Genomic DNA, 27,896 nt, shown 5'->3' with positions numbered 1-27,896 from the left:
TGAGGCTTAAAGAGCCAGTTTTCCTGGACTGCAAACAGTCCGGCCGGGCCGGAGGCCATTCGGAAAGTTCACCGGAAGTGTATCAATATGGTACTTAAAAAACGTCCGAGACGTCGCGAGGATCGCGGAACTGGTTCCGGAATATTTTTTGGAGGTCTGGAACTCCCGAAAAAGACTCCGGAACGAAAAATTAGCAAACCTGCCGGCCTCGGTGGCTCAGGCCGCCGGCCCCGGCGGCTCAGGTTGCCGAAATCCGGCGACCCAGGCCGCTGGCCTCCGGTGGCCCAGGCCGCCGAGCCCGGCAGCTCTAGCCGCCGACTCCGGCGGCCCAGGCCACTGAGCCCAGCGACCCAAGCCGCCGAAACCAGCGGCCCAGGCCGCCGAACCCAACGGCTCTGGCCGCCGAAGCAGTCCGTTTTTTCCTATAAATAGAGGCCCTGGCACTCATTTCAAGGCACTCAGTCTGTGTTGACGGATGCTCCTTCTCCCCTACGCTCCTTGCGATTCTTTACTGTTTTTCTGCATTTTAGTTTAGCTTTATTGCTTTCTTGCTTTGTTAAGTGGTCACTAAATTCGAATTAATTAATATTTCCTTAACGAGGAGCTTAATCTGGAGTTAAGAAGTGGCCGTCGATTAAATCAGGTACATAAACTAAACTCTGCCTATTTAATTTTAGCACTTCATGCATGCTTCTCTTCTACTCCTAATAATTCTACAACTGCATAAATGCATTCACGTCATTATTAGGCAAATAAACTGCCTAAATTAAATAAATTTAGGCTAAATGCCCGGTTAATCAATAATCGTGGTGTTAAGCTTAAATCCGACAATATTGGCTAAAAAGCCTAGTTAATCAATAACTATGGTGAAATTGCCTTTATTTCGAATAAATTCTGCTTAAGTCCAATTAATCAATAATTGTGACTAAAAGGCCTTAATTCAAACACGTTTTTTTTGGCAATAAAATTGCCTACATTACAAATCAATTAATCACTTTTGGCAAGTAAATTGCCTATAAGTAAGATTAACTACTTTCAGCGACAAATCGCTTAAATCAATTCTTTGGCAAAATGCCTTAAATTAATCAACCTTTTTGGCTAAAAGCCTTCGAATAAATCAATTTTGGCGACAATCGCCTAAATAATCATTTTTTGGCAAACAAATTGCCTGAATCAACCTTTTTGGCTAAAAGTCTTCAAACTAATTAATCTTTTGGCTAAAAGCCTTAAAATCAAGCTTTTTTGGCGACAAACGCCCAATCAATCAATTTTCGGCAACAAATTGCCTAAATCATTCTTTTTGGCTAAAAGCCTTAAATCAACAATTTTGGGCATCAAATGTCTAATCAATTTTCAGGCAAAATGCCTAAACAAAATGCACGAAGCATACACACACTCATGCATAAAGCATCCCCATTCAAAGCCCTTTTAAAAAAAGGCCTATCGAACTACGTTGACTTTGATCTTCCATTCAAACGGAAGTACGTAGGCACGTTTGGGATTTAACCCCGAGCGGCAAGTCGAAATCACTTAAACATTTAATTGGTTCAATTATTTGATTCACCCTGCAAAAGCATTCATTGATAGGTTAGTTCATCAGCATGACATAGTCTCGGGATCCACCTCGGGTTAGTAGACCATGCCTTAAACATTGGGTTAATTAATCTAATAATTAGGTTAATTAAAAATTGGAGTCACTTAGGGTTTTTTCCTAGTTTACCCTAAAATAATTAAACAAGGTGGCGACTCATACATTCACGTGCATTGCTACCCTTAGTCACATGCATTCATATGCTTTGATATTTTGGGGTAGGGGTTCACAGTTTGGCGACTCCGCTGGGGACTACTTATGTAATCTTTTTGCATAAAAGTGGACTACAATTGCTGTGTAAACGAACCAGCCCTTCTTTAGGGTTTTATTTTACTATGCTTTGTTTTGCAGGGTACCCTAACATGAATCGAGTATTCTTTCTTTAAGAATACGAGATTGAGGAAATTTGGACTCAACTTGTACAATTTAATTAAAACATTTTAACTTGTTGATTTATTTGCACGATTGAGAATCCTTTTCTCCATTGCATAAAAAATGAATTTCAAATGAATTTCTTCTCTCTCTGTTCAAACTTCTGAGTCTGGATAGCAAGTAGCGCTGATCGGCAGGTCTCTTTGATTATGTCGACGGACAGCCAAAGCGTCCTCCCTGTTATCGCAAACCATCCCTAATCCTTTTGGGGATGGCCCATGGGCATGCGTACTGTTGGACCCATGCGAAACTCTTTATTTCACATGTGGTTAGGTATATCCATGCTTAAGGTTCAAGGGTCCCTTTATAAGCCTATTCTCTATTTGTGTCATAGCCTATAGAACCTATCCCTTAGGACTGTATGCACCCAATGATGCGAATCATATCATGAACGGATTATGACTTGATGTTGTGCGCATTCATGACATATCATCACATTAAGAGGAACACAAAAGACCCTTTTTCTTAGTCATGCACAGTTGGACAAAGAGTCGATCTACCTCACATCAGTTACCCTGATACACCAACCGTTGTACCTAATCCAACTACCCTTATCCTTTCAGGTACCCCCTGTTCAAGTGCCAGCATCAGTGCCAGCCACGCCCACAGTACTATCACCGACCTCACCAGCTTCACCAGCTTCACCAGCTACACCAGTTTCACCTACAACTCCTACAACCCTACCTACATCAATGGCATCACTCACCGACATCCAAACCCTCATTGAACAACTGGAGGCCAGGATGGAGGCCAGAATGAATGAGGCATTGGCTGCCCAAAGGACTACCCTGATAGCTGAACTGGGTAATGGAAATGGAAATGGGGCTTCCACCGGGGGAAGTGGACCTGCTACCTCCAATCAGGATCCTGCTGCTGAACCAACGAACCCTGCTCTTAACTTGGATAACGTGCCCTCCAAGACCGCTTCTGAGCTGGAAGCTCAGAAAATGAGAGAGAAACTAGAACTCCTAGAAAGATCTATCATTGCTCTCAAGATACACAAGGAGGTGGTGGACATGGACTCCTTGTCCTTGTTCCCCGAAGCCAGACTGCCTACAAAATTCAAAATGCCCAACATGGACAAATTTGATGGAACCACTTGTCCTAAAACTCATTTGAAAATGTATGTGGGTGCCCTTAACCCGTTTGGATTGAGCAGCGAGCTCCTTGCTCAGTTGTTCCAACAATCCCTGACTGGTGCCGCTCTGAGGTGGTTTGTTAGCCTGGACTGGTCTAAGATGAAGACCTGGGAGGACATCTGCAATGCATTTAATTCCCAATATCACTATAATATGGAGGTGGATGTTACTCGAAGGGAACTAGAAACCACCAAGCAAAAGAACAATGAACCCTTTTCGTCGTTCCTTACGAGGTGGAGGGCCAAGGCCGCCCAAATGATTAATTGGCCTTCTGAGCAAGAACAGGTGGACATAATAATAAAAAACCTGCAGCCCGTCTACCAACAACAACTACGAACCCAGTATCTACCAACGTTTCAGTTGCTCATTGCCACTGCTACGAAAGTAGAAGATCTGATCCAAATGGGGCAACTGAAAGAAGACTCAGGAACCTCCAAATAAGAAACCTAGCCAAGCTGGCAAAGTCCACGAAGTGGCAAGCATCACCCCCACCAACCCTTTACGTGTGGGGAATATGAGAAATGGCAATCAGTCCAGAAGAACCTATACTGATCTCGGGATGCCAATCCTTGTGGTATTCTGAGAGGCTGTCCCTTACCAAACCACGGGGTAAATGCTATTGTTGCTGGCCAGGAATTGATTGATCCTTTCGAGCTATTCCTAGAAATGAATAACATCTGTGTCCTGGATCTGAATGACCTAATTGAAGAGGTCGATGCTATAACCAGGAGCGAAAGACAATATGAACCGTTAGTCTTGGACAAAGTCCAAAATAAACCCTACCAGAAGGCAGAGGAGCTAAGGGAAGACCCGGTACTTGCACAGCTAAAAAAGACACAAGCTAAGGTATCAATCCGGGAACTTCTAGCATCATCCTTTCCTCATCGCCAAGCTCTTTGCAAGGCTTTGAGTCAACTGCAAACATCGGTGGAGGTTAGCCCCGAAGTGCTGGTATCTACCCTCACCCAATCATCAAAGATGCAAAGCATCGGGTTTTCTGATGACGACTTACCCAAGGAGGGAGGCAGTCACAATAATGCCCTTTATGTCACTGTCCAGACCAGAGACAAAACTGTGCCCATGGTTCTCATTGATAATGGGTCAGCACTGAACGTCTGCCCGCTAAGGGTAGCCAGCTGTCTAGGGCTAGAAGAAGCAGACTTCACTCCATCAGACCAGATAGTCAAAGCCTACGACAACACTAGGAGAGAAGTATTGGGGGTTGCAACATTAAAATTGGCAATTGGGCCAGCCATAATGGAGGTACCATTCCAGGTAATTGATGTGCCTACTAGCTTCAACCTACTTCTAGGTCGACCCTGGATACATCATGCTAAGGCAGTACCCTCTTCCTTGCACCAAAAGGTCAAGTTTCCTCATGAGGACAAGGTTATCACTATCCAAGGGGATGACTACAGTCAGCTCAAGAAGTCAAAGGGCCAGCCTCTCTTTGAGGTCAACCCTGAAACTGTCAACTTGCCCCTCTCGGGATTTCAATATGACACTGTGCAATTTATAGAAGGAAAGACTGTAAGTTCTCGAATTCTCTTTGATTTCTGGACGGTTCAAATAAACTGCATAGTGCCTTTAATGCTGAAGATGTCCTATCTGCCAGGAATGATTATGGCAAGGTCCGGGAAGACATACCCCGCACTGCAGGCTTGGGAGTGTCCGGTGAATGAAGGGACCTATGGACTGGGTTACGAGCCCACTGATGAAGACCGTGCTGAGAGAACCAGAAGGGGAAGGAAGGAGAGTATACAGATGCGGCCTTACCTTTTGACTTTGAATGGTTACTTCTGCAAACAGGGAGAAACGATTCCTTATTGTGGCTTCCAAGAACCATTTCGCTGCCCGACTGCTAAGAAGATGCTGCCTGGATTAGAGATATTCTCAGATGTCTGGGGCAACAAGCCCGAAACAATAACTGAACTGGAAGTAGAAGACTTCATGCAGCCCAGTCTCTTTGATGAGGTTGCAGTCATTACAGGAAATGATGGGAATCAAGACCTGCTCAACCTGATCAAGCCGAACGAAGGACCTCTCACCAACTGGTACGCCGAGGAGGATCACGCTGCTGATAAACCCCCTCCCGAGTCAAACCTAGTACCAAAGTCAGTAATCGAGTCATGTACTGAGTCTGAGTCTGACCCTGAGTCTGAAACCGAGTCAGAGTCCAGTTCCAGTTCTGAGTCGTCTATGTCGGATTTAGAAAATCCAGATTTCAAATTTGATGTAATTTTTGAAGACGATTCCGTCATAATCAATAAAGGCTTGCATATTCTTGACTACCCCGTATGTCTATCTTTCCAAGCATTTCCAAGCAAAAATAACAAAAAAGAAATAAATGAAATAAAAAATGAAAAGGAAAAAATAATAATTGGCAAAGAAGAAAATGAACATACATACATTGCATCTGACTATGTGAACAGGGAACAGGTCAGTGGATGTTTGAAGAAGTTTGCCGATTGTTTCATGTGGAAGGCAAGTGACATCACGGGAATTGACCCGGCAATAGTGGTGCACAAGATTCCAGTATACCCTGAGGCTAAGCCAGTGAAACAGAAGCTAAGGAGGCTAAAAACAGAATGATCCTTGAAAATCAAGGAGGAAGTAGCTAAGCAATTGGAGAATAAGTTCATAGAACCTGTTGCCTATCCGACGTGGTTAGCAAACATAGTGCCGGTTCCTAAGAAGGATGGAAAAGTTAGAATGTGTGTGGATTACCGGGATTTGAATAAAGCATGTCCGAAGGACGACTTTCCCCTGCCTCATATTAATCTGTTGGTGGACCGAATGGCTGGACACGAGATGGTCTCCTTGACCGATCTTGCTGTCGGATACAATCAAATAATGATGCATTTGCCAGACAAAGAGAAAACGGCATTCATCACGGAGTGGGGAACCTACTGCTATAGGGTCATGCCTTTTGGGCTCAAAAATGCCGGGGCAACTTATCAAAGAATGGCAACGACCATCTTCCATGACATGATTCACAAAGAAGTAGAAGTGTACGTGGACGATATGGTTGTTAAATCAAAAACAACTGAAGAACATACAACAGCACTTGAGAAGTTCTTCCTTAGACTTCGAAAGTACAATTTAAAGCTCAACCGGGCAAAATGTCTATTTAGAGCTACATCCGGAGTATTTCTGGGGCATATGGTCAGTAGGAAGGGCATAGAGATTGACCCTTCAAAAGCCAAAGCCATTCTGGAAATGCCAGCGCCGAGGACGGAAAAAGAAGTTCGGGGTTTCCTGGGAAGGCTACAATACATCAGCTGGTTCATCAACCAATTGGCCGATACTTGTGGTCCGATTTTCAAATTACTCAGGAAAGGAGTAGCCGTCAAATGGAATGAGGATTGTCAGAAAGCTTTCGACCAAGTCAAGCAATATTTGTTATCCCTGCCAGTTTTGCAGCCACCAAGGCTAGGAAAGCCTTTGCTATTGTATCTATCAGTGACAGAAGAAGAGATGGGTGCAATGCTAGCTCAACAAGCAGAAGATACAAGGGTAGAAAATGTCGTGTATTACCTCAGCAAAAGGATGCTGGAATATGAGTTAAAATACAATAAGATAGAGAAGTTGTGCTTGGCTCTAGTCTGGGCCTGTACAAAGCTGCAGCACTACCTCTCGTCTTACACAACATATGTCATTTCTGAATCGAACCCCTTGAAATTCCTTATGGAGAGGCCGGTTCTTGACTGTAAGATGGCTAAGTGGGTGTCAGTGCTTGCAGCCTATGATTTAAAATTTGTACAATGGAAGGCCGTGAAAGGCGGAGCCTTAGCTGATCAATTAGTAGAATTACTGGTCGAAGACCAGATGCCGGAGGTAGAATTTCCTGATGAAGACTTGTTGAGCTTGGAAAGTGAAGTCTGGGAAATGTACTTCGATGGAGCTTCAAACTACCATGGAAATGGGGTCGGAGTTGTATTCAAAACTCCTTGTGGAGAATACATCCCGATAGTAGTCAAATTAGATTTTGACTGCACCAACAACGAAGCCGAGTATGAAGCTTGCATAAAGGGGTTAGAAGCAGCCCTGGAAAAAGAAATAAAGATCCTTAAAGTTTTCGGAGATTCCAATCTAATAGTCTCCCAAGCTTTGAGAAAATGGAAAATTAAGGAAGAGCGTTTGGTTCCTTACCTACAACGCTTGGACGAATTGGCTCAGCAATTTGAGGATTTATCCTTCCACTACTTGCCGCGAGCCAAAAATCAGTTTGTTGACGCTCTGGCTACTTTGGCCTCCATGGTTAATGTAGGGGGAGACCAAGTCATTCAACCTCTGACAGTACGGCTTCAGAAATAGCCAGCACATGTCATGAATCTAGTCGATGACAAGCCTTGGTTTTGGGATATACAGAATTATCTTCAGAATGAAGCCTACCCGGAGGGGTCCAACAAGACTGATCAACGGACATTGAGACAGTTAGCGTCTGGATATTTCCTTACTGGGGGAGTTCTGTATAAAAGAAGTTGGAATGGCCTGCACCTAAGGTGCGTTGATGAGGGAGAAGCTCAAGCCATCATGGATTCCTTACATAATGGGGAGTTCGGTCCACACATGCACGGGATAGCTCTGGCTCGAAAAATTATGAACCTAGGTTATTACTGGTCAACTATGAATGCAGATTGCATGAGGCACGCGCAGAAGTGCCATGAGTGTCAAATTTTTGCTAAGCTGCAAAAACAACCTCCGGTCAATTTGAATCCTATTGCTTCATCGTGGCCTTTCGCAACTTGGGGCATAGACGTGATCGGAAAGATCCACCCGAAAGCCTCCAATGGTCATCAATTCATCTTGGTTGCTATTGATTATTTCACTAAGTGGATTGAGGCAGCCTCCTATTAAGTCTTGAATGCCAAGAAGGCAGCACAGTTCGTTCGTACTAACATCCTTTGTCGGTATGGAACGCCATTCGAGATCATAACTGATAATGGGTCTCATTTTCAGAGTCAATTCTCTGATTTGTTGAAAGAAAAGAAGATTCAGCATCATAAGTCCTCTCCCTATCGTCCACAAACAAATGGGGTTGTAGAGGCTGCAAACAAGGCTATAAAAGTCATTTTGCAGAAGACGGTGAGAAAGCATAAAGCTTGGCATGAACAGTTGCCAAATGCTCTATGGGGATATAGGACTTCAATTAGAACGCCTACTGGGGCAACCCCATATTCCCTAGTGTATGGCATTATGAACCCCTACCCCAAATATCATAGGCATATGAATGCATGTGACTAAGGGTAGAAATGCACGTGAATGTGTGAGTCGCCACCTTGTTTAATTATTTTAGGGTAAACTAAGAAAAAACCCTAAGTGACTCCGATTTTAATTAACCTAGTTACTAGATTAATTATCCCAATGTTTAAGGCATGGTCTTCGAACCCGAGGTGGATCCCGAGACTATGTCATGTTGATGAACTAACCAAAAAATGCATGCTTTGCAGGGTGCATGAATGTAATTGGACCAAAAAGAAGTGTTTTGATGATTTCGACTTGCCGCTCGGGGTTAAATCCCAAACGTGCCTACGTACTTCCGTTTGAATGGAAGATCAAAGTCAACGTAGTTCGATAGGCCTTTTTAAAAGGGCTTTGAATGGGATGCTTAATGCATGAGTGTGTGTATGCTTTGTGCATTTTCGTTTAGGCATTTTGCCAAAGAATTGATTGATTTTTAGGCATGTGCTGCCGAAAATGTGGATTTAAGGCTTTTTAGCCAAAAAGATTTGATTTAGGCAATTGTTGCCAAAAAAAGGTTGATTTTAAGGCTTTTAGCCAAAAAAGAGTGATTTAGGCAATTTTTGCCAAAAGTTGATGTGATTTAGGCGATTGTCGCCAAAATGATTGTTTGAAGGCTTTTAGCCAAAAGATTGATTAATTCTAAGGCATTTTGCCAAAGCTTCTTATTTAAGCGATTTGTCGCTAAAAAGTGGTTAATCTAATTTATAGGCAATTTGTTTGCCAAAAATTGATTGAACCATGGGCAATTTGTTGCCAAAATGTGGTTGATTTAATTGTAGGCAATTTGTTGCCAAAACGTGATTGATTAAGGCTTTTTAGCCACAATTATTGATTAATTGGACTTAAGCCGGACTGGTCGAAATAAAGGCAATTATACCATAGTCATTAATTGACTAGGTACTTTAAGCCAATATTGTCAAATTTAGCATTAATACCACGATTATTAATTAACCGTGTATTTAAGCTTAATCATATTTAATTGAGACAGTTTATTTGCCTAATTGATGACATGAATGTATTTATGCAGTTGTAGAGTTATTAGGAGTAGAAGAGAAGCATGCATGAAGCGCTAAAATTAAATGGCCAGAGTTTAGTTCATGTACCTGATTTAATCGTCGACCGCTTCTTAACTCCAGGTTAAGCTCATCGTTAAGGGAAAATTAATTAATTTGATTTTAATGACCACTTAACAAAGCAAGAAAGCAATTAAAGCTAAAACTAGCAAGCAGAAAAGCAGTAAAGAATTGCAAGGAGCGTAGGGGAGAAGGAGCGTCCGTCAACACAGACTGAGTGAGGAAAACAGAAGGCCCGGGGCTGCTATTTATAGGCAAAATCGGACTGTTTCGGTGGCCGGGCCACCGGGCTCGGTGGCCGGGTTCGGCGGCTGGGCCACCGGGGTTCGGCGGCCTAGCTCGGCGGTCGGGCCGCCGGTGGCTGGGGCTCAGCGGCTGGGTCGCCGGAGCTCGGCGGACGAGTCGCCGAGGCTCGACGGCGGGGCCGCTGGCAGTCGGCGGCCGGAGCCGCCGTGCCTGGTGGTTTTGCTATTTCTCGCTCCGGAGGCTTTTCCGGGAGCTCCGGACCTCCGAAAAAAATTCTGGGACCAGTTCCGCGATCCTCGCGATGTCCCGGACGTTTCTAGTACCATATTGTTATACTTTCGGTGAACTTCCAAAATGGCCTTTGGTCCGATCGGACTGTTTGCAGTTCGGGAAAATTGGCTCTTCGAGCCTCAAAATTTGGGTATTCACAGGCGACTGCAGCCGCCGGAGATAGCGGCTACAGCCGCCTTTAAGGGCGGCCGCCACCGCCGCGACCGGGAAAACTGGCTTTTTGAGCCTCAAAATTTGAGTATTCACAGTTGCCCCCCACTGGCTATCATAAAAATGATTTATGAGAGTCAGTGGCCGTCTGAAGGAGCAAATTTTGAGGATGGGCAAAGGAGGAAACCCCGCCGTTGGTTTTTTTTCTTTGAAATGAAATGATCAAATGCATGGATTTATGTTTGCAACTTAAAGATGTTTTTGCCTTTTTAAGGACTTAAAAAGAAATTTTGCCTCTTGGAGGACTTGAAAAAAAAGAGGTTTTCCCCTTAATGAGGGCTTGAAAAGAGATTTTGCCTCTTAATGAGGGCTTGAAAAGATGTTTTGCCTCTTAATGAGGGCTTGAAAAGAGATTTGTTTTTTTCTTTGAGAACCAAGGGTCCACCTAAAGTCGAAATGATCCAATGGCTTGGTTTTGGATGAAAAATGGTTGGTTATTGGTTAGGGTTTCACCCTAGGTTTTATGTAAAAAAAGTTAACCATTAACCGGGTTCTACCCTGGGTTTGTGTAAAAGAGATTGACGATGGTTGGGTTTCACCCTGGGTTGTGCATGTTGTTTTTTTTTTTTTTTTTTTTTTTTTTTTTTTTTTTTTTTTTTTTTTTTTTTTTTTTTAAACACTTGCCCCTGAATCCGACTTGGAGGATTTTGCCCCCTGCTTGAGAGAGTTGATGCCCTTATTAGCTGACATAGAATTTCTTCTTAATGAAAGACTAAGAATTCCGTGATTACTTCTGTGATGGGAGAATGGTGAAGGTTCTTATCACTTCTTACCCCCAGAATGGTGCTGACCATGGAATACTTCACAACATTGGTGTTGTACTTGTCCAATCGATTGAGGAATCAAAGAGAACAAAGCCACTTATATGACTCGAGGAAACGGACAATGTGGATGACATCGCTTGTCTGAAAGGATCGAGGAAACGATGGTCCGAGTGGAGACGAGGTATTAAAGGATTACCTCTCAATGATTGTGTTTGACATTTTTTAGGGTTGTTTTAGAAACCCCGGGGATTGAATTGACATTTTCCTCTCTCTCTTTTTTTTTGAGGAATGACTCAAAGAATGACGCTTTCAAAACGAACTTTTGAGAATGACTCGATTTTTGTGACTCGTTGTCGAATGACCACTGGTGATGGAGACTTGATTTTAGAGACTTATTGGAGACTCGATTTAGAGACTCAAATTTTTCTTCTAGTGAACTTTGACTCGAAGGAATTCAGTGATTCCTGGAAAAATGATTTATATACTCCTAAGGAGACCTTTGAAAGGGATTTTTTTTTTAAAGGACATACTTTGCTGTTTATCCTACAAAAATGGACTCTCTAAAAGAATTCATGAAAGCACTCGTTTTTTTTTTTTTTTTGCCTTAACTTTTGCCTAGTAGCCGCCCTTTCGGGTTTTCGACTCTAGCAGGCTCTTTGCCCTAACTTTTGCCTAGACCGCCCTTTCGGGTTTTCAGCCTAGCGGGCTCAATTCTTGCCTGAAGCCGCCCTTTCGGGTTTTCAACTCCAGCTTTTTATTTTTCTTTTCTTCTCTTTTTTTATTTTTTTTTAATTTTTTACATTGGCAAAGAGAAAATGCTTTTTCTGATGCAAACTTACGTTTGTGACCGTGCCTTTGCGGCTGCCTACGTATCTCCAAGAACTCTTCGGGGGATGGGGAGAATCAGGACTTTCGTAGTTCCTTCAGGGATGCGAAGTTCGTGCTCGGCTAGTGCGGAATTCATCTCCGTCTTGATGTTAGTGCGGAATTCCTTTCCGTCTTGGTGCGGAATTTATTTTCGACTTGCTGTTGGGGCAAAATTCAATTCTGGCTTAATGCTGATTGTGGAATTCATTTCCGGTTTGATTTCTTCGGGATTCCTTCCCGACTTGATATTAATACAGAATTCATTTCTGACTTAATTTCTTCGTGGGATTTCTTCCCGGCTGGATGTCCTTGCGGGATTCCTTCCCGACTTGGTGTTGATGCAGAATTCATTTTTGACTTGATTTTTTCGCGGGATTCCTTCCCAGCTTGATGTCTTTACGGGATTCATTCCCTACTGGATGTCTTTGTGGGATTCCTTCCCGACTGGATGTCTTTGCGGGATTCCTTCCCGACTGGATGTCTTTGCAGGATTCCTTCCCGACTCGATGTTGATGCAGAATTCATTTCTGACTTGATTTCTTCGCGGGATTCCTTCCCGGCTTAATGTCTTTGCAGGATTCCTTCCTAGCTTGATGTCTTTACGGGATTCATTCCCGACTGGATGTATTTGCGGGATTCCTTCCCTACTTGATGTCTTTACGGGATTCATTCCCTACTGGATATCTTTACGGGATTCCTTCCCGACTTGATGTTGAATCAACTTATTGACTCAAGCTCGTATGATAGTGATGACCCTAGGCGAATCTGACTTTGTTGTTGTAGTGGTTTTACCACTGGTTGATTGAAATATGACTTGTATTCATCACAAAGAGTTTTGAATACCCACATTGTGGTGGTAACTTGAGTGGCTTGAGTGTTGAAGAAGCTTTGATGATTTGAGTTTGTGGCTTGGCCATGTTTGAATTCTTGAGGTTAATTTGATACCTTTTCTTGAACTTTATATTCCTCTGAATTTGAAACTTATTTCCTCAATGGTTCTCCTCTCCATAAGGAATTTTGAGGAGACTCTTCCTTTTCCTTGTTTTGAGAAATGATCCTTGTTTATAAGGACACTTGTACTTGTGCCATGCTTGGCGCTTGATTTTCAAGGTGTTTGTTGTCATCCAATTTGTGGAAATGACTGCTTCTTTTAACTCGCATTTTCAAAATGTGAGCAGCCGCTTGGTCTTTGTCCTTATGGCTGAAATGATTTGTCATCTACCCTTGATGGGCTTGAATTTAACGGAGAGCTTGCAGTTGACCCGTTTTTGACAACTTGATTTCCTGTAGCTTTGTCCTTGATTTCTTTCTTTTATGCAGAAGTTCCTTTTGACCCATTTTTTTTCTCTTGCTTGGTTTGCTTCCTTTTGACTAGGGGTTCCTTTTGTCCCGTTTTTCCTTTTGCATGCTTAGAAGCGGCCTCCCCATAAAGAATTTTGAGGCAACTTGATTCTAAGATAACTTGAGTAGTGTATGGATAGCATTGCGACTTCGTGCAGACCCAACCCAATTCCAAACATAACTTCTTTATTCTGTCGCTTTTAAGCTCAAAATTCAGACACCTCTCTATCAGAGCATCTTCCATTCCTGGGTTTTCGGAGAAACCATTCTGGCCCTAACCCCTTCAATCAGCTTTACCTTGGTATTGTTTGAAGTCTTGCGTACCCTTTGCTGGATCCTTTCCATGATTATCCTTCAAAACTTCCCCTTTGATGGTGCTTCTTAGGATGCCCCCAATTTTGATTGATGCAGAGCAAATGAATGCATTTTTCTTTGCCAATTTTTATTATTTTTTATTGATTTTTTTTTATTATTTTTTTTTCAATTTTTTTTTGTGCTTTCATAGGAAAAGATAGGGAAAGAGTATAAACATGATTGGAACGTAAACTGATCCCTTTTTATTGATAAGACAAAATTTGTGTACAAAGACACTTAGATTTACAAATTTGAATTGAATGGAAATGAAAATGAAAAGAAAAACGAGACCCTAAAAGATAGACTCTAAGTGGACTGTGATGGACTAGGATGGGATTGACTATAGTGACTTTGTTCTTCTCGATGCTTCAATCGATCAGACATGTTGTTGTTGGTTTTGAACAATTCCTTTGTTCTTTTGGAGGCTTGATCTCAACCTTCTCAGGCACAAACTTCATTTATTTCTAAGAAAAGTTCGAAAGGATCGAACGATTCTTGTTCAGCAATTTTTTTTTGCATTAATCCTATGATTAGGCAAGGGATTGGTTGATGTTCAGCTTGCTCTTGGGGATGACGGACCCATTGTCACCCAGATCTTGTAGACGTTTTTTTTTTTCAAAGTCCAGCATGATTCTGCTTCTTGTATAAGTCTTCTTTGAGTTGACCCAATTGGATTAAGTCTTCCACCTTAGTTGCAGTCGCAATGAGCGATTGGAACATAGGCAAGTACTGTGTTTGAAGCTGTGACTGGTAGACAGGCAGTAAATTCTTGATTATCATGTCAACTTGTTCCTATTCAGAGGGTCGGTTGATCATTTGAGCAGCTTTGGCTCTCCACCTCAAAAGGAACGAGGAGAAGGGCTCATTGTTCTTTTGTTTAGTGGTTTCCAGCTCCCTCCGGGTAACATCCACTTCGATATTATAATGGTACTGCGTGTTGAAAGCATTACATATGTCCTCCCAATTCTTCATTTTGGAACGATCCAAGCTTACAAACCATCTTAATGCAGCACCAGTCAGAGATTGCTGAAACAACTGGGCAAGGAGCTCGCTGTTCAGGCCAAACGGGTTGAGGGCACCCACATACATTTTCAGGTGCGTTTTGCGACAAGTGGTTCCGTCAAACTTGTCCATGTTAGGCATCTTGAATTTTGTAGGTAATCTTGCTTCGGGGAACAAGGACAAGGAGTCCATGTTCACCACTTCCTTGCGTGTCTTGAGGGCAGTAATAGACCTTTCCAATAATTCCAGCTTCTCTCTCATTTTCTGAGCTTCCAGCTCAGGAGCAGTTCCAGAGGGCATGTCATCCAGGTTAGGGTTTGAGTATGTCGGTGCAGCACCGGGTCCCTGATTGGAGGCAGCAGGTCCGCTTCCCCCGGCTGAAGCTCCATTTCCATTACCACCACCTAGTTCAGCTATTAGTGCAGTCCTCTGGGCAGCTAATGCCTCATTCATTCTAGCCTCCATTGTAACACCCCTTCCCGGTCCATCAGTAAACCTGAATAAACCGAGTCGAGACGTTACAAACTGGTTGACTGTATGGCCTGACATGCTGAAATCATAATGTATGTTGAATATAATATCATGGTGATGTTGTATACAAAAAAATAATGTAATTTAATTTACAAAACATGATACTAGTTTACAAAATGAAATGGGCCCAACTGAGTGCCCTGTACATGCCATAAAAAGGGTAGACAAAGATACATTTTAAAATGAGTAGCTACCCTGAAGACTGAGTCTTCTACAGATGAACTGCAGCAGTTGTAAGCTGACTCTCTACTGTCCAATCTCAAAACCTGCGAGTTAAACAGGTAACTCGCTGAGCAATAAAGCTCAGTGGATATCTCAACAAATAAAGAAACAATTAAGAACATACATGTATAGAAAGAACCATGTAAACACATATAAGCACACACATCATGATACTTTCATGATACCTTGATTATCTTTTGTACTGTTTATAATACTGTATAATTCATGAAATGCTATGTCAAGATATCTGTATGGCTCCATAAGGTTATAGTGAAACCGAAGTAATAAGAAAAACTGTATGAAACTGGATGAATACTGTATGCTTGGCTGCTATGGCCAATATATAATCATATCCACTCAATGGCCTGTAGCCGGAGTATCAAACTATATGAGGTGCAGATCTACTATCCTATGTCGCGACATAGCCTTATCTACATGGTTTCTACCTAACCTCAATGGAGCATAATGTTGGTATGTCAATAATATCACACAACATCATATTCATAGTTCATAACTTTATAATTCATAATGTTTATTTGATTTCACATCATTTGCATGCTTGAATGTTGTTTTGATACATGTTCTAATGTTGTATTTGATGTTAAAATGATTGGAGGCATATAAGTGAAGCAAAGGAATACAATTGCATTGAAAATGAAGTCCAAAAATGCATGAAAACACAAGTCGCGAGCGCGTACTTGAAAGTCGCGAGCGCGAGAAGTGCCAAATGAGAGACAGTAAGTTCTCAGGCTAAATTCGCGAGCGCGCGATGAAGGTCGCGAGCGCTTGCAGGCCAGGGGCCAAGTACGCGAGCGCGAACTTCACAGTTGCGAGCGCGAGATGTGCCAAATGAGATTCAGAGAGTTTCAGGTGAAAGTCGCGAGCGCGCATGTGAAAATCGCGAGCGCGAGAAGGCAACGCGAGCATTCGAGCGCGCGCTTCCAGCCTGCACTATCTGTACTCTTTTGGTCATATCTCTCAATATACAACTCCAATTTGGATGATTCAAAAACCCATGTAAATCTAACACATAGAGGAACAAATAACTCTTTTATGACACTTCCTAATTCCATCAATAAATGGGGTCAAAATCAAGATGAAGTTACTGGTAAAATTTCCAGCAAGCCCTGTTTCAACAGAAACTCACTCTTTACTTCATTTATTCAATACTTCCCCTGTTTTCCCCTGTTTTCTCACCATCACCAGTCCTCCCACTCAACATAAAGCAAGATTTGTCTCATAGCAACACACCACACAAATCTCATACAAAGAAAATGGAAAATAACAAGAGATATCAAACCTTTACTCCAAAAGCTTGAGCTCCGGAACGAAAAAAAAAGAAGAGAAAAAGAGAAAGGCACGCATGCCCACCCTCGGGGGTGGGCATGCCCACCCTCAAGGGCGGGCACGCCCGCCCAGCTAGGGCGGGCATGCCCGCCCAGTCTAGGCGGGCACACCCGCCCAGCTTGGGCGGCCATGCCCGCCCAGCGTGGGCGGGCACGCCCGCCCAGCTTGGGCGGCCAGCCCAGGCGGGCATGCCCGCCCTGGAGGGCGGGCAGACGCGCCCAGGGGCGCGTTTTTCCTATAAAAAACATCCCCGGGGCTCCGTTTTGGGACATACAGTCTGTGTTGACGGACCTCTCTTCTCCCTTTACGCTCTTTGCGATTCTTTTATCGCTTTCTGCATTCTTTATTTTATTTTATTTTATTTTATTCTGCTTTCATTTTTTCTTGCTTTACTAAGTGGCCATTAAAATTCCATTTTAATTAATATTTCCCTTAACAAGGAGCTTAACCTGGAGTTAAGAAGCGGTCGGAGATTAAATCAGGTACATAAATTAGACTACGCTTATTTAATTTTAGCGCTTCATGCATGCTTCTTTTCTACTCCTCTTAACTCTATAACTGCATGAATGCATCCATATCATCCACTAGGCAAATAAATTGCCTCAATCAAATAAAGATTAAGCTTAAATGCCCGATTAATTAATAATCGTGGTATTAAAGCGTAAATCTGACATTATTGGCTAAAGAAGCCTAGTTAATCAATAACTATGGTGAAATTGCCTTTATTTCGAACAGTTCTTGGCCTAAGTCCAGTTAATCAATGATTGTGACTAAAAGGTCCTACTTAAACACGTTTTTTTTATGGCAATAAATTGCCTATATTTCAATTTAATTAATCACTTTAGGCAAACAAATTACTTATAAGTGAAAAGTTAATCTTTTATAGCGACAAATCGCTTAAATCAATAATTTGGATAAAAGCCTTTAAATAATCACTTTAAGCAAATAAATTGCTTATAAGTGAAAATTAATCTCTTTTATAGCGACAAATCGCTTAAATCAATTTCTTTTGGCTAAAAGCCTTGAATCAACCTTTGGCAACAATTGCCTAAATCAATTCATTTTGGCTAAAAAGCCTTAAATCATTCAATTTTGGCGACAATCGCCTAAACAATCAATCTCTTGGCAATAATAAGCCCAATTAATCTTTGGCAAGCAAATAAGCCCAACTTATCTTTTGGCAAGAATAAGCCCAAATCCTTTCTTTTGGCAAAAAGCCTCAAATCAACATTTTGGCACCAAGTGCCTGAAACAATCAATTCTTTGGCAAAATGCCTAAACAAAAATGCACAAAGCATACACACACTCATGCATCAAGCATCCCATCTAAAGCCCTCTAGAAGAGGCCTATCGAACTACGTTGACTTTGATCTTCCATTCAAACGGAAGTACGTAGGCACGTTCGGGATTTAACCCCGAGCGGCAAGTCGCAATCATTCAAACTCACTTAAACAGTCCATTGGTCCAATCATCTTGCAAAGCATTCATTTTTGGTTAGTTTCATCAGCATGACATAGTCTCGGGATCCACCTCAGGTTCGCAGATTATGCCTTAGACATTGGGATAATTAATCTAGTAACTAGGTTAATTAAAATTGGAGTCATTTAGGGTTTTTCCTAGTTTACCCTAAAACAATTAAACAAGGTGGCGACTCATACATTCACGTGCATTTCTTCCCTTAGTCACATGCATTCATATGCCCATGATGTTTGGGGTAGGGGTTCACAGTTTGGCGACTTCACTGGGGAGTTATGCAATTTTTTTGCATAAGAGGACTACGATTGCTGTGTAAACTAACCGACCCTTCTTTAGGGTATTATTTTACTATGCTTTGTTTTGCAGGGTACCCCAACAAAAAAATTTAAGTATTCTTTCTTTAAGAATGCTTAATAAGGAAAATTTGGACCTAATTGAACTTTGCTTTAAGTCATTTAAATTTGTTTATTTATTTGCACGATTGAGAATCTTTTTCTCCATTGCATAAAAAATGAATTTCAAATGAATTTCTTCTCTCTCTGTTCAAACTTCTGAGTCTGGATAGCAAGTAGCGCTGATCGGCAGGTCTCTTTGATTATGTCGACGGACAGCCAAAGCGTCCTCCCTGTTACCGCAAACCATCCCTAATCCTTTTGGGGGTGGCCCATGAGTATGCGTACCGTTGGACCCACGCGAAACTCTTTGTTTCACATGTGGTTAGGTATATCTATACTCAAGGTTCAAGGGTCCCTTATAAGCCAATTCTCTATTTGTATCATAGCCTATAGAACCTATCCTTTAGGACTGTATGCGCCCAATGATGCTGAATCATTCCATTAAAAATGAATTATGTTGTGATGTTGTGCGCATTCACGCATTCATCCCATACTTCACAAAAAAAAAACATTTCATTTCAAAAGCTGAAAAATCACATTTTTGGTCCCTGAGACCTGAAAAGTTACATTTTGGCCCCGAAGGCCCAAAAATTCTCATTTTGGCCCCTAAGGCCCAAAAATTCTCAATTTGGCCCCTAAGGCCCAAAAAATTCCCAATTTGGCCCCGAAGGCCCAAAAAATTCTCAATTGGGCCCCGAAGGCCCAAAAATTCTCAATTTGGCCCCTGAGGCCCAAAAATTTCCAATTTGGCCACAGAGGCCCAAAGATTCACAATTTGGCCCTTAAGGCCCAAAAATTCTCAATTTGGCCACAGAGGCCCAAAAATTCACAATTTCGCCCCTAAGGCCCAAAAATTCTCAATTTGGCCCCTGAGGCCCAAAAATTTCCAATTTGGCCACAGAGGCCCAAAAATTCTCAATTTGGCCCTTAAGGCCCAGAAGTTCACATTCTTGGCCACAGAGGCCCAAAAATTCCCAATTTGGCCTAAGGCCCAAAAATTCACATTTTGGCCCCTAAGGTCCAATTTTTTTTTTCTTGAGAACTTAGGGCCTTTCGAAAAGTCGAGGTGTCCAGCCCTAAGCACTCCACCTTACATATCACACCCCATTGGGTCCTACCCTAGGTGTCCTAGCATACCAACACTACCCTACCTCACATAACCTATGAAAACACCTTATATAGGATAGTCTAATCATTTTGACTATGTCCTTTTACAGGTACCCCTCCAAAGATCACCTGTACCCGAAACACCAACTGAGCTCTCACCCACAAGTCCAACAACCCCGACTGCACCAATGGCATCACTCACTGACATCCAAAACCTCATCGAACAACTGGAAGCCAGAATGGAGGCTAGAATGAATGAGGCATTGGCTGCCCAGAGGACTGTCCTAATAGCTGAACTAGGCGGTGGTAATGGAAATGGGGCTTCCGCCGGGGGAAGTGGACCTACTACCTCTAATCAGGGTCCTGCTGCTGAACCAACAAACCCTGCCCTTAACCTGGATGACATGCCCTCCAGAACTGCTTCTGAGCTGGAAGCTCAGAAAATGAGAGAAAAACTAGAACTCCTGGAAAGGTCTATTACTGCTCTTAAGACACACAAGGAAGTAGTGGACATGGACTCCTTGTCCTTGTTCCCTGAAGCAAGACTGCCCACGAAGTTCAAAATGCCCAACATGGACAAGTTTGATGGAACCACTTGTCCCAAAACGCACCTGAAAATGTATGTGGGTGCCCTCAACCCGTTTGGCCTGAACAGCGAGCTCCTTGCTCAGTTGTTTCAACAATCACTCACTGGTGCTGCTTTGAGATGGTTTGTCAGCCTAGACCGGTCTAAAATGAAGACCTGGGAAGACATCTGTAATGCGTTTAATACGCAATACCATTATAATATCGAAGTGGATGTTACCCGGAGGGAGCTGGAAACCACTAGACAAAAGAAAAACGAGCCCTTCTCCTCGTTCCTTTCGAGGTGGAGAGCCAAAGCTGCTCAAATGATCAACCGACCCTCTGAACAAGAACAAGTTGACATAATAATCAAGAATTTACTGCCTGTCTACCAGTCACAGCTTCAAACACAGTACTTGCCTACGTTCCAATCGCTCATTGCGACTGCAACTAAGGTGGAAGACTTAATCCAGTTGGGTCAACTCAAAGAATACTCATACAAGAAGCAGAATCATGCTGGGTCCAGTGAGACAAATGAAATAGCTAGTATAATCCCCACGAATCCTTTACGTGTTGGGAATTTGGGAAGCAATCAGCCAAGGAGGCAATATACTGATCTCGGCATGCCAATCCTTTTGGTGTTCCGAGAAGCAGTGAAAGCAAATTTACTGAAGCCCTTAGAAGCAAGGCCATTACCAAACCCCCTGCCCCGGAATTTCAAAGCCAATGAATACTGTGAGTACCATCAAGGACATGGGCATAAGACCGAATCATGTTGGACTTTGAAAAACCGTCTACAAGACTTGGTTGACAATGGGTCCATCATCCCCAAGAGCAAGCTGAATATCAACCAATCCCTTGCCTAACCATGGGATTAATGCAAAAAAAATTGCTGAACAAGAATCGTTCGATCCTTTCGAACTTTTCTTAGAAATGAATGAAGTTTGTGTCTGAGAAGGTTGAGATCAAACCTCCAAAAGAACAAAGGAATTGTTCAAGACCAACAACAACATGTTTGATCGATTGAAGCATCGAGAAGAACAAAGTCACTACAGTCAATCCAATCCTAGTCCATCACAGTCCACCTAGAGTCTATCTTTTAGGGTCTTGTTTTTTTCTTTTCATTTTCATTTTCATTCAGTTCAAATTTGTAAATCTAAGTGTCTTTTGTACACAAATTTTGTCTTATCAATAAAAAGGGATCAGTTTACGTTCCAATCATGTTTATACTCTTTCCCTATCTTTTCCTGTGAAAGCACAAAAAAAAATTGAAAAAAATATAAAAAAACCAATTTTGACAAAAAAAGATAATAAAAATTGGCAAAGAAAAATGCATTCATCCTTTCATTTGCTCTGCATCAATCAAAGCTGGGGGCATCCTAAGAAGCACCGTCAAAAGGGAAGTTTTGAAGGGTAATCATGGAAAGGATCCAGCAAAGGGTACACAAGACTTCAAACAGTACCGAGGCAAAGCCGATTGAAGGGGTTAAGGCCAGAATGGTTTCTCCGAAAACCCAGGAATGGAAGATGCTCCGACAGAGAGGTGTCTGAATTTTGAGCTTAAAAGCGACAGAATAAAGAAGTTATTGGATTGGGTCTGCACGAAGTCGCAATGCAATCCATACACTACTCAAGTCATCTCAGAATCAAGTTGCCTCGAAATTCTTTATGGAGAGGCTGCTTCTAAACAAGCAAAAGAAAAAAATGGGTCAAAGGAACTTCTGCGTAAAAGAAAGAAATCAAGGACAAAGCTACAGGAAATCAAGTTGTCAAAAACGGGTCAACTGCAAGCTCTCCGTTAAATTCAAGCCCATCAAGGGTAGATGACAAATCATTTCAGCCATAAGGACAAAGACCAAGCGGCTGCTCACATTTTGAAAAAGCAAGTTAAAAGAAGCAGTCATTTCCACAAATTGGATGACAACAAACACCTTGAAAATCAAGCGCCAAGCATGGCACAAGTACAAGTGTCCTTATAAACAAGGATCATTTCTCAAGGAAGAGTCTCCTCAAAATTCCTTATGGAGAGGAGAACCATTGAGGAATAAGTTTCAAATTCAGAGTAAGATAAAGTTCAAGAAAAGGAATCAAATTAACCTCAAGAATTCAAACATGGCGAAACCACAAACTCAAAGCATAAAAGCTTCTTCAACACTCAAGCCACTCAAGTTACCACCACAATGTGGGTATTCAAAACTCTTTGTGATGAATACCAGTCATATTTCAGTCAACCAGTGGTAAAACCACTACAACAACAAAGTCAGATTCGCCTAGAGCTCGAGTCAATAAGTTGATTCAACATCATCAAAGCCGGGAATGAATCCCGTAAAGACATCCAGCCGGGAATGAATCCCGCAAAGACATCAAGCCGGGAAGGAATCCCGCGAAGAAATCAAGTTAGAAATGAATTCTGCATCAACATCAAGTCGGGAAGGAATCCCGCAAAGACATCAAGCCGGGAAGGAATCCCGCGAAGAAATCAAGTCAGAAATGAATTCTGCATCAACATCAAGTCGGGAAGGAATCCCGCGAAGAAATCAAGCCGGGAAGAAATCCCGCGAAGAAATCAAGTCAGAAATAAATTCTGTATTAATATCAAGTCGGGAAAGAATCCCGAAGAAATCAAATCGGAAATGAATTCCACAATCAGCATTAAGTCGGAATTGGCTTTTGCCCCAACAGCAAGTCGGAAATAAATTCCGCACCGAGACGGAAAGGAATTCCGCACTAACATCAAGTCGGAGATAAAATTCGCACCAGCCGAGGACGAAGTTCACATCCCGGAAGGAACTACGAAAGACCTGATTCTCCCCATCCCCCGAAGAGTTCTTGGAGATACGTAGGCAGCCACAAAGGCGCGGTCACAAACATAAGTCTGCATCATAAAAAGCATTTTCTCTTTGCCAATATAAAATAAAATATATAATAAAAATAGTAAAAAAAAAAGAGAAGAAAAGAAAAATAAAAGCTGGAGTTGAAAACCCGAAAGGGCGGCTTCAGGCAAGAATTGAGCCCGCTAGGCTGAAAACCCGAAAGGGCGGTCTAGGCAAAAGTTAGGGCAAAGAACCTGCTAGAGTCGAAAACTCGAAAGGGCGGCTACTAGGCAAAAGTTAAGGCCAAAAAACAAAAAAAAAATTAAAAAAAAAAGAAAAAAAAGTGCTTTCATGAATTCTTTTAGAGAGTCAATTTTTTTGTAGGACAAACAGCAAAGTGTGTCCTTAAATCATTTTTCCAGGGATCACTGAGTTTCCTTCGAGTCAAAATCCACTACAAGACAAAATTTGAGTCTCTAAATCGAGTCTCCAATGGGTCTCTGAAATCAAGTCTCCATCACCAGTGGTCATTCCACAACGAGTCACAAAAATCGAGTCATTCTCAAAAGTTCGTTTTGAAAGAGTTACTCTTTGAGTCATTCCTCTAAAAAAAAAAGAGAGAGAGAGGAAAATGTCAATTCAATCCCCGGGATTTCCAAAACAATCCCTAAAAAAAATGTCAAACATAATCATTGAGAGGTAATTCTTTAATACCTCATCTCCACTCGGACCATCGTTTCTTCGATCCTTTTCAGACGAGCGATGTCATCCACATTGTCCATTTCCTCAGTGGCCTTGTTCTCCTTGATTCCTCAATCGATGGGACAAGTACAACACCAATGTTTTGAAATATTCCATGGTCAGCACCATTCTGGGGGGCAAGAAGTGATAAGAACCTTCACCATTCTCCCATCACAAAAGTAATCACGGAATTTTTAGTCTTTCATTCCAGCTAATAAGGGCATCAATTCTCTCAAGCAGGGGGCAAAATCCTCCAAGTCGGATTCAGGGCCAAGTGTTATAAAAAAAAAACATACACAACCCAGGGTGGAACCCAACCATCGTCAATCTCTTTTACACAAACCCAGGGTAGAACCCGATTAATGGTTAACCTTTTGTTTTACATAAAACCTAGGGTGAAACCCTAACCAATAACCAACCATTTTTTCATCCAAAACCAAGCCATTTGATCATTTCAACTTTAGGTGGACCCTTGGTTCTCAAAGAAAAAAAACAAACATAAAACAAATCTCTTTTCAAGCCCTCATTAAGAGGCAAAATCTCTTTTCAAGCCCTCATCAAGAGGCAAAACATCTTTTCAAGCCCTCTAAGAGGCAAAATCTCTCTTCTCAAGCCCTCATTAAGAGGCAAAACATCTTTTCAAAGTCCTCTAAGAGGCAAGATCTCTTTTCAAGCCCTCATTAAGAGGCAAAACATCTTTTCAAGACCTCTAAGAGGCAAAATCTCTTTCCAAGCCCTCATTAAGGGGAAAACATCTTTTCAAGTCCTCTAAGAGGCAGAATTTCATTTTAAGTCCTCAGAAAGGCAAAAACATCTTTATGTTGTAAACATAAATCCATGCATTTGATCATTTTATTTCAAAGAGAAAACCCACGGCAGGGTTTCCTCCTCTGCCCATCCTCAAAATTTGCTCCTTCAGATAGCCACTGGCTCTCATAAATCATTTTTATGATAGCCAGTGGGGGGGCAACTGTGAATACTCAAATTTTAAGGCTCAAAAAAAGCCAGTTTTCTCGGCCGCGGCCGCCCTTAAAGGCAGCGGTAGCCGCTATCGCCGGCGGCGGCAGCCGCCGGCGACAGCGGCTGCAATCGTCTATGAATACCTCAATTTTGAGGCTCAAAGAGCCAATTTTTCCAGACTGCAAACAGTCCGGCCGGACCGGAGGTCATTCAGAAAGTTCACCGGAAGTGTGCCAATATGGTACTTGAAACGTCCGAAAAATTACGAGGATCACGGAACTGGTCCCGGAATATTTTTTGGAGGTCCGAAACTCCCGGAAAAGCCTCCGGAACGAAAAAAAAAAGAAGAGAAAAAGAGAAAGGCACGCATGCCCACCCTCGGGGGTGGGCATGCCCACCCTCAAGGTCGGGCACGCCCGCCCAGCTAGGGCGGCCATGCCCGCCCAGTCTAGGCGGGCACACCCGCCCAGCTTGGGCGGCCAGCCCAGGCGGGCATGCCCGCCCTGGAGGGCGGGCAGACGCGCCCAGGGGCGCGTTTTTCCTATAAAAAACATCCCCGGGGCTCCGTTTTGGGACACACAGTCTGTGTTGACGGACCTCTCTTCTCCCTTTACGCTCTTTGCGATTCTTTTATCGCTTTCTGCATTCTTTATTTTATTTTATTTTATTTTATTCTGCTTTCATTTTTTCTTGCTTTACTAAGTGGCCATTAAAATTCCATTTTAATTAATATTTCCCTTAACGAGGAGCTTAACCTGGAGTTAAGAAGCGGTCGGAGATTAAATCAGGTACATAAATTAGACTACGCTTATTTAATTTTAGCACTTCATGCATGCTTCTTTTCTACTCCTCTTAACTCTATAACTGCATGAATGCATCTATATCATCCACTAGGCAAATAAATTGCCTCAATCAAATAAAGATTAAGCTTAAATGCCCAATTAATTAATAATCGTGGTATTAAAGCGTAAATCTGACATTATTGGCTAAAGAAGCCTAGTTAATCAATAACTATGGTGAAATTGCCTTTATTTCGAACAGTTCTTGGCCTAAGTCCAGTTAATCAATGATTGTGACTAAAAGGTCCTACTTAAACACGTTTTTTTTATGGCAATAAATTGCCTATATTTCAATTTAATTAATCACTTTAGGCAAACAAATTGCTTATAAGTGAAAAGTTAATCTTTTATAGCGACAAATCGCTTAAATCAATAATTTGGATAAAAGCCTTTAAGTAATCACTTTAAGCAAATAAATTGCTTATAAGTGAAAATTAATCTCTTTTATAGCGACAAATCGCTTAAATCAATTTCTTTTGGCTAAAAGCCTTGAATCAACCTTTGGCAACAATTGCCTAAATCAATTCATTTTGGCTAAAAAGCCTTAAATCATTCAATTTTGGCGACAATCGCCTAAACAATCAATCTCTTGGCAATAATAAGCCCAATTAATCTTTGGCAAGCAAATAAGCCCAACTTATCTTTTGGCAAGAATAAGCCCAAATCCTTTCTTTTGGCAAAAAGCCTCAAATCAACATTTTGGCACCAAGTGCCTGAAACAATCAATTCTTTGGCAAAATGCCTAAACAAAAATGCACAAAGCATACACACACTCATGCATCAAGCATCCCATCTAAAGCCCTCTAGAAGAGGCCTATCGAACTACGTTGACTTTGATCTTCCATTCAAACGGAAGTACGTAGGCACGTTCGGGATTTAACCCCGAGCGGCAAGTCGCAATCATTCAAACTCACTTAAACAGTCCATTGGTCCAATCATCTTGCAAAGCATTCATTTTTGGTTAGTTTCATCAGCATGACATAGTCTCGGGATCCACCTCAGGTTCGCAGATTATGCCTTAGACATTGGGATAATTAATCTAGTAACTAGGTTAATTAAAATTGGAGTCATTTAGGATTTTTCCTAGTTTACCCTAAAACAATTAAACAAGGTGGCGACTCATACATTCACGTGCATTTCTTCCCTTAGTCACATGCATTCATATGCCCATGATGTTTGGGGTAGGGGTTCACACACCTGGTTGCATTCTAATTTGATGTTAACCACTCATTAAATCAATTTTAGTAAAGTAAGTTGCCCCATGCAATTCATCCAACATATCATCAAGTCTAAGGATAGGGTGTCTATACTTTACAGTGATTTTGTTGACTGCCCTACAATCAACACACATGCGCCATGTTCCATCCTTTTTAGGGACTAGAAGCACGGGAACGACACACGGGCTCATGCTCTCTTGCACCAAACCTTTCTCCATAAGTTCATCAACTTGCATTTGCAACTCCTTTGTTTCCATTGGATTACTTCTATAGGCAGGTCTATTTGGAATGGTGGATCCAGGAATGAAGTCAATTTGATGTTCTATTCCCCTTAAAGGTGGTAAACCACTAGGTAATTCACTAGGAAAGACATCATCAAATTCCTGCAACATAGAAACAAACATAGAAGGCAAATTGTCAAGGTTAGTGTTAGTTTCAGCAAATAAAACTTCCTTATACCTAAGAAGCAACACGGGCTTCTCCAAAGCAATAGCACACTTAACCTCCCTAGCTCTCGCATAAAAAGTTTGTTTCTTCTTTTCCTCTCTTTGTTTTTCACTCACAATTGGGCCATTAATTTGTTTTGTTATTTTTGTGGCCTCTTTTCCCTTATCCTTACTCTTTTCTCTCTTTTGTTCTTTCGGAGTCTCATTCTCATTTTTCCTCAAGGCCGAAACCTCTTTCTCTCTCTCAACTATCTTTCTTTGATCTTCATATACTTCTTGAGGTGATAATGGTACAAGAACCACCTTTTTCCCTTTATGAACCAAAGAGTATCGATTATGGAATCCATCATGAAGTGCTCTTCTATCATATTGCCATGGCCTTCCCAATAATAAATGGCCTGCCTACATAGGTACTATGTCACATAAAATCTCATCTTCATACCATCCAATAGAGAATGGCATAAGTACCTGTCGAGTCACCTTCACCTCCCCATAATCATGTAACCATTGCAACCTATAAGGCTTAGGATGCTTAAGACAAGTTAAGTTCAGTTTGTTTACCATATTTACACTAGCAACATCAGTGCAACTACCCCCATCAATAATAAGAGTACACACCTTTCCACTAATCAAACATCTAGTGTGAAATATGTTCTCACGTTGCTCAAGGCTTTCTTCTTT

The 27,896-nt window shown here is 41.9% G+C and overlaps 1 pseudogene; it reads right to left on the bottom strand.

Annotated features, from left to right (window-relative positions):
- Positions 1 to 216: 216 nt before the first annotated feature.
- Positions 217 to 27,896, bottom strand: LOC149492676 (uncharacterized; annotated as a pseudogene).

This window comes from Jatropha curcas, chromosome 11 (assembly GCF_041381405.1).
Source record: "Jatropha curcas cultivar XTBG-Jc1 chromosome 11, XTBG_Jcur_1.0, whole genome shotgun sequence".
Classification (NCBI taxonomy): Eukaryota; Viridiplantae; Streptophyta; class Magnoliopsida; order Malpighiales; family Euphorbiaceae; genus Jatropha; species Jatropha curcas.
This window is presented reverse-complemented; position numbering and strand designations above follow the sequence as displayed.